The sequence below is a fragment of the Balaenoptera ricei genome, chromosome 20 (assembly GCF_028023285.1).
Source record: "Balaenoptera ricei isolate mBalRic1 chromosome 20, mBalRic1.hap2, whole genome shotgun sequence".
Classification (NCBI taxonomy): domain Eukaryota; kingdom Metazoa; phylum Chordata; class Mammalia; order Artiodactyla; family Balaenopteridae; genus Balaenoptera; species Balaenoptera ricei.
The window spans coordinates 9,282,090-9,289,773 of NC_082658.1; the positions used below are offsets into that span (position 1 = coordinate 9,282,090).

The window sequence follows — 7,684 nt, forward strand, 5'->3', positions numbered from 1 at the left end:
TACCCAGTCCACCAGTTCACATGCTAATCTCTTCTAGAAACACCCTCACAGAAACCCCCAGAAATAACTTTTCACCAGCTCTCTGGTTGCCCCATGACCCAGTCCAGTTGACACATACAGTCAACCATCACAGCCTCTTTGGGCCGCTGCATGGCAACCCTGGGTCCTTCATGGTCCTCACAACCCCGCGTGACCAGGCTCCTGTTCACCTCTCCCGCATCCTCCCTCCAGGCCCTCAGCATCCCTCAGGGCCACATTCTCTCCCTTCCAGGGCTGGGCACCTGCTGGTCCCTCCGCCTTGCTCCTACCCACCCTTCACTTTTCATGGTAAGCATCACCTCTTCCAGGGAGCCTCAACTGTTAGGGTCAGAGACCGCCCTCTCCTCACCATACCGAACTCTCTCAGGGCGACTTGCAAACTGAGATGAAGGAAAGGAACCAGCAGCTGTGAAACGCTGCAGGGGTGGGAGGTGGGACAGTCTAGACAGCGTGGGAGGGTGGCCAGCTCCCTCAGGGCACGGGGCGCTAACACGGCATCCAGGAAAATCAAAATTGTATTTTCAATCCTCCTTTATCAACATGTTACATGATCCTGAAATCATTTAATAAAAGGACAGCAAGATGCAAAGTCCAACTCCAGCTCCTGAGCAGCTTTCAGAAGACTGAGTCCCCCGGTCCACCCAGCCTACCTCCCCGGGCAGGTGGCCACATTGCTGGCCAGAGAAGGGAGTGACAGCTGAGGCCCCGCCGAGCCTCCTTTGCCTGCAGTTGCATCATGACTGAGCCCTGGGTGCCAGCAGGGAGGGGAGACGGAGGAGGAGGAGGCCACAGAGGGAAGGAGGGAGTCGGGGAGGCTGGGGGTTGCGTGCGGGGATAGAGGTCTGCTTCTCATTCCCCGGGGAGGCCGGGATGCTGACGTATGCAGTCAACCCAAATCTAATCTCAGAAAGGAACAATGAAAAAGAAAAAGGCTGACCCAACTCCCAGGCTTTTGCATTTTCTGCTTTGAGATCTGCAAGGAATCCGGACATTTGAGGAGTGGTCCCCTGGTAGAGGCCCTGCACCAGCACAACTCCTCGCTCTGAGAGCCTGGCTGGACTCCAGGAAGAAGCGCCCACCCCAGGGAGGCCCCCAAAGCCAGCCAGGCCCCGGGCAGAATCGGTCAGTCTCCCTGGGTCCCTCCTCGGCTCTGTCCTCTGACCCTTCTCGCCTCAAAAGAAGTGATGGGCTCCTCCCAGCCGTCTCCCCGTCCCACCTCTGCATGGGCCCCTCCAGGTCTAACTGGACCAATTATGATCCTTGGTGAGCAGAAAGCACTCATGGTGGGGCCCCCATCCGAGCCCCAGGCATCCGGCCCCTGCTGAGCGCTCTGCTGCGCCGACCTTCTGCCCCCGTGAGCGTGGGAGCCGTGGCAGGCCAGGCACAGGCCGCGCCAAGGAGTCCATCCTGGGGCGTCATTGCAGGCATTTTCACCCCTCCCGTTTCTGTCTTGCCAACAATTCCCATCGGGTCTCTCTGCTTACTGTCCTGTCTGCTTCTGTCTTATGTCACTGCTGTCCAAGAGGGATGGGGAAGCAGGAGTTGTTGGCTTTGTTGAACATGGAACGTAGATTCACAAGGGCCAGTGTGTGGCCTGATCCCTGGGGGCTGCGGTCTTTTTTTTTTTTTAATTAATTTATTTATTTTTGGCTGTGTTGGGTCTTCGTTTCTGTGCGAGGGCTTTCTCTAGTTGCGGCAAGCGGGGGCCACTCTTCATCGCAGTGCGCGGGCCTCTCTTGTTGCGGAGCACAGGCTCCAGACGCGCAGGCTCAGTAGTTGTGGTTCACGGGCCTAGTTGCTCCGCGGCACATGGGATCTTCCCAGACCAGGGCTCGAACCCGTGTGCCCTGCATCGGCAGGCAGATTCTCAACCACTGCGCCACCAGGGAAGCCCGGGACTGCAGTCTTAATGCAGAGACCAAGATCCACCCACGTAACATGTACTGGTAGACGGAATAAATAATACCCATCTCAGGGTTATTTTTCAGATGCAGATACATGTGGTTACGAATAATCAAATACAAATTGATTTTAAACCACTACTGAATTCAAAGTAGCTTTTTGTCCTTGTGAGTTTTCTCAACCAATGAATCCTAAAAATAAAAGCACCAGAATGTGAAGATCCTCAAAGAGTCTGACATTAAAATGCAGCTCACAGACTCGAAAAGATGGGGCACCTCTACTCCATGGCAGATCCTTACTTTTTGCTGAAGAAAATACAGTTCAGGAAGGTTAAGAACCTTCACCAGGGTCACACGGTTTATGAGGACGATGGTGCCTGGACCAACCCAGGTTCTGACCTCAGACCAGGGAATTTTAATCCCTCTGAATCTCCATTCCTCTTCTGTAAAATGGGATTGTTGCAAGGATTCAGTGGAAGGATCCGGGCACAGGGGTTGACACGGTGTCCAGCGCATAGTAGGCACTCGATGAGTGATGAAGATCATTACCATTATTATTATCACTATTGTTATTATAACCTGCAGATTTGTGCATACTCCCCCTGCTTCTAAGGCACACTCACCCTGTGAATCACTGGCCACACACACACACATATCGGAGTTGGGTGCAATGTGGTCAGGTAGTATGGTCCCCTTTAATGCTACCCATCCCTACCTGCATGTGGGAGCTGAGAAATAAACATCTCTCAGCACAGAGCCCTGGCTGTGAGCTCCAGTACTTTTCCTACCACGGCTCTGCTCTTTCTGAATTGCCTTCACCTGGGTACAAGTCTGTGTGCCACAACAAAGAGCAAGCAAAGTGGGATTGAGAACCAGGTGAAGAGTTCACTGGTTACCACTAGTGCTTAACAGAGTAATCAATCAATGGGTCGATGGATAGATGGTAGAAAGATGGATGGATGGATGGGTAGGTCAGTGGATGGAAGGATGGTAGATGACGGATGGAAAGATGGATGGATGCGTGGATGGATGGATGGATGGATAGATGGATGTGGATGGGTGGGTAGGTGGACGGGTGGATAGATAAATGGATGGACCATTTTCTCAAGATACTTCCTGGAACTGAAGAGAGAAAAGGGTTAAGCAAGAGGGTGAAGAAGCCAGGCACAATACTTCAGGTAGACGCCAGATGACATCTCCAGAGAAATGGAACACCATGAACAGCTGCCCAGAATTCCAGCATCTGTGTCCACTCTCACAGGTCAGCACTGCCTTGGAGATAAGGATTGGGGGGCAGGTGGGGGACATAAAGAACCCATGGAACCTCATCCCCGTGCCAGGAGCGAACCACCTTCTGCCCTGAGCAGTGGAAGGCACGTGCAGAGAAGGCCAGGCCTGCTTGGCCAGGGAAGGAAGGAGGGACTTGAACGGTGGCTGAAACAATACAGCAGTTGGAAGAAGGGGTTTTCTCTGAAGAGGAACTCCAGGCTCTGGCCCTGGATGAAGGTGGAAGGTCGAGGGTGGGCCTCTCCCATCCCCAGCCCAAGGCCAAGGGCAAACGTCTGGGGCTGTGGAACTGGCCCCATGGCTGCTGCTCCCACGTGGGGAGGGAGTGGGCAGCTGCCTGTAAGCTCATCTTGCTTTCATCTATTTATAACCCGGGCTGCTTGTTTTATTTATTTGTTTTCTGGCTCCTGCATCCCAAGATCCTGTGTGCTTTGTTCTTCTGGAAGGAACACAGCTTCATGGCCTTGGACACTGCCTCCACCTGGGACCCGCACCTTGGTGTGACAACAGAAAGCCACCCACACACTCACACACTCACGTGTGCATACCCACAAGGTGACCACTCTCGGGTCTGGGTCCTCCCCTCCCTCCCCTCTCTCGAGCCCGCCCCATCACTCCGAGCCCTAGCCCCTCATCCACCTCCGCTGACCAATGCAAACCTTGTCTTACATAAAAACTTATCTCTGAAATGTCCACACTGGCGTCTGATTTTGAAAATCAAATGCCTTTAAGGACTGAAATTTCAGGTCCTTCTGCAGAGGAAACCCTGGAGCAGGTCTTGGAGTAAAGTTAGAAATTCTTTTTGTAAGCAAAGGCCTGGCTGTCCATCATCTGCTGGGAACCCATGGTGGGAACTCAGAGTTTCATCGTCACCTCTTAGAAACAGTCCATTTTGCGAGCGAATGGGTTTGGGGCCTCGAGTTTTTCCTGCCAGCCCAAAGGGGTCAGTTTTATGGGTTCATGTCCAGGCTCACTGGGGCACCTGGGAGCCAGCCCCCCTGTCTCTCCCCTGGTCCCCTCAGAGCGGGTCGCGGGCGGGTTTGCCTGACCCAGCGCGGGCTCTCCACCCTTTAGCGATGCCTGGGCAGGACCTGGTCCCCGCACACCTGGGGCTGTCACTCCTTTGGGGAGGGAAGGCAAAGAAGGGACCCTGCCACCGTCAGCAGGGGTGTTGGGGAGAGGCGGGCCCCTCTGGATCCCCGGGGAACCCCGGTGGGAGTGAGTCCTACTTGACGTGGACACCTTGGGAGCCCCTCTCGCCTCCACCGGGCAGACTCGGACCAGGTCCGGCTGTTGGCAAAATAAAAAGATGCAGTTGTTCTAGAAATGTCATGGATGTCCTTCGTTAGTACTGGACCAGGAGGGCTGTGCGGAAAACCTCACCAGGTGAGAAGCTGAGGCTGAACCTAAAAAGTCCGTGTGAAGTAGGGGCCATGGTGAAAGCGCTGGGCAGGGGTGAGCGGACCCAGGTTGCCTCCCCCACCCCACTAACCTCTGGTGGCTTGTACAGCATGTGACAGTCTCTGTGCCTTGGTTTCTGCATCTGTAAAGGAATGGGAGGAGGCTGGACGAGGGTAGCTCCAAGGCCTTCTGAACCTCAGGGTGACGCATGCCGGGTCCCCTCAGTTGCCGTCTGTGCCAGAAGGAGGGGCAGCGGACTGTCTGAGGAGCAGCACGGGGCGGGCCTGGAGCCGCCCACCGCCGTCCGCTCAGCCTCCCCTCCAGAGACCACCTGCCTTCTCCGGGCCCACCTCCAGCCCCCTGAGACTCTCAGCCACAGCTGCCTCCCAAGCCCACCTGGGAGAAGGGCTTCGAAGCTCCTGGCAGGTGGGGGAAGCTTAAAGAACGTCACAAAGATAAGCAGGACTCCTGGGTACCAGAGGGGACAGACACCAAATCCTAAGGCCAGCCGGGAAGTGGACACCCGTCACCCCACTCCTCACCTAGCTGGGTGCTGGTGGGGTCCACGCTGGCAGGTCCCCATGCGTTCCGCTGGCCGGGCCAGTATGGGGGTCTCAAGATGACGGTGGATGGTCTTGAGGGTCTGAGCCGCAGGACGCATGGAGGCCAGGCAGTCCCCTGAGAATTCCCTGGAGCAGGTCAGTGAAGGCGACATCCAGCCCCTCCACTGCTCTGGGCCCCGAGGAGACAGCTGACTGCCTCTGAGGCCCTCCCAGGTCACGAAGACCCTCACATCTTCCCGTCTGTGGATGGGCAAGCACAGACACATCCACAGGTGCGGGTGACCCAGGGACCCCTGTAGTGGCTGTCCAGGTAGGGGACCTGCCAGGGTGGGAGGGTGTTCAAATCTGGCCAGTGAGCCACTGAGACTCAAAGACCCTGGCAGAGGCGTCCTAGACGGGGAGGTGGAAGGGGCAGTTTGCTCTGGACGGTCAGGGAAGGATTGGGGTGAGCGGTGGCAGCATTGGGGGTGGTATTTAAGGCATTTATACAATAAGCAGGCTTGTTTTTCCTTAGGTCCGCTTACTGAGACCCATAGTTCTGTGTGCACACGCATGTGTGTGACCTACGTGCTTTGGATCATTTCTTTCTCTGCAGAGAAGAAAAATACCAAGATAAACAATCACCCGAGCTTGGCCCCCTCTGGCCAGATCTCCCACTAAAACAATGAAATGCCCAGAGAGCCACCGCTCCCCACCTACCACCCACCCAAGTCTCCCAGGGCCCCCTCCCCACTCCCTTGGAGGAGAGCTCTGCCAGCCTGACAGCCAGGCCCAGGCCGGACCCTGCACACGGAACGGCCAGTGCTATGAGGGCGGATTTCTCCTTTTTCTGTCTGTGACGCTCAAAGAGGCCTCTTTGGGGACCAGCCAGCTGCAGCCAGGTAGATCTAGCAGCTGAGCCTCCACAAAAGGGTCCTGAAGGAGACCTGTCCAGTGCATGTCCCTCCAGGCCTTTTTCCATTATTGTTAAATGACAGTGTGTTCTAGAGGTTAAGAGCCAGGACTTTGGCTCTGATAGGGCTGGGTTCAAATTCTGCTCTGACACTTCTTAGCTGTGTGACTTGGAGCAAGTTACTTAACCTCTCTGTGCCCCATTGTCTTCGGTCTATGGAATGATGATAATGCCACTATCACCTCCCTGGGTGGACAGGACAGGAGGACATGTAAAGCAACCAGCACGCTGCCCAACACAGATAAGGTATCAATGATGAAGATATTATTGCCGTTTTTATTTACAGCTTACTATTTAGTGAACAATATCATTCTATTTACAGCAAGCTGCACCTAATAGATGACCTGGACCCAATGCCAGCTTCCAGCCCCGTCCAGTAAGCAGCACTCAGCCTGCCTTGAAGTAGGGCTAAGGGGACTCAAGGCCTCCGCCCTGGCCTGGCCCACCCCTCATCTTCTTCCTCCAAATCCTCAGGCACTGTTGTTGCACATCCACGCTGGGCTGGCTGTTCCCGGCACGGCCTCCACCTGCAGTTTCCCAGATTCAGACATGCCTTCCACCTGCAGTTTCCCAGATTCAGACATGCCTTCCTCAGGGCATGCACTGAAGCTAAAGAGGTAAGTCTTTCTGGGGCTGCCCACATCCCCCTGGAATGGGCTGCCCCTCCCTGGGAAGAGGAAAGGAAACGCTTGCCAGACCTCTAGTCCCTCTTTCTCCATTTACTATTGAGCCCAGAGAGGGTAAGCCACTTGCCCAGAGACATACAGCAAAGCAGTGGCAGAAGATTCTCAGGGTTCTGAGTTCCAGCCTTTGATCTTCTCCACCGGACTAGTTTATAACGGAACTGCTTCATGTTCTGGGGACACGGAGGGTAAAATGAGCCCTCAGAAAATAGTAAAGGTCCCCTCCTCCCTCCTGAGGCCTCCTGAGGGCTGCTCACACATTTCCTGCTGTCTTCATTCTGTGGTCAAAAGCTCATCTCTCTTCTCCACCTGCAGGAAGAGAAGCTGCTCTGCTGGAGAAGACATTAAACCGAGCCGGGGACGGGGGAGGGCATGGGGGGACAGGGCGCTGGGAGAGCTGACAGCCTCGCTGAGCAGCCCCGAAAGCCACCAGCCACCTCCGCCCTCAGCCTGGAGCCCGGGGTCCTGGGCCAAGCACATAGGGTGTTGGGCAGGCCTGCCTCTCCCGGCCCGAGCAGGGCCCCAGGGAGCTCTGGCGTTGCCTTCACTCCCCAGAGGCCTTGGGCATCCCGGGGTGGGGGAAGCTCCTCTCTGCTCAGCGGGCAGCCTCTCCGCAGTCTGGGAGCCTGTGCAGCCTCAGAGGACCGTCAGCAGATAAAAATAACTGCGTGAATCCCTCCCCCTCTCCACATCCCTGGACCTTCTGTGGTTCCAAGCCCTGCAGGGGAAGCTCAGGATGCGTGGCCGCAGCTCTGAGTTGGGGAGATAGGCAGGTCAGAGGCACCTAGGGCAGCAACTCCCTCACTTCTCTTCCTTGGACCAGTGAGAAAACAGAAGGCTCATTAGCCAGAAGCTGTT

The 7,684-nt window shown here is 55.7% G+C and overlaps 1 long non-coding RNA gene across 3 annotated transcripts; it reads right to left on the reverse strand.

The window, feature by feature from the left end:
* Positions 1-552: 552 nt before the first annotated feature.
* LOC132355704 (uncharacterized) lies at positions 553-7,442 on the reverse strand. Of its 3 annotated transcripts, none has more exons than XR_009499681.1 (5): positions 7,084-7,442; positions 6,909-6,999; positions 5,171-5,431; positions 4,720-4,770; positions 553-2,132 (listed from the first exon to the last, which is right to left on the reverse strand). It is a non-coding gene; the product is annotated as an uncharacterized LOC132355704 (long non-coding RNA). The 3 variants fall into 3 exon arrangements; XR_009499682.1 differs by lacking the exon at positions 553-2,132 and adding an exon at positions 3,862-4,517; XR_009499680.1 differs by lacking the exons at positions 553-2,132; positions 4,720-4,770; positions 5,171-5,431 and adding an exon at positions 6,393-6,703.
* Between the last annotated feature and the right edge of the window lie 242 nt (positions 7,443-7,684).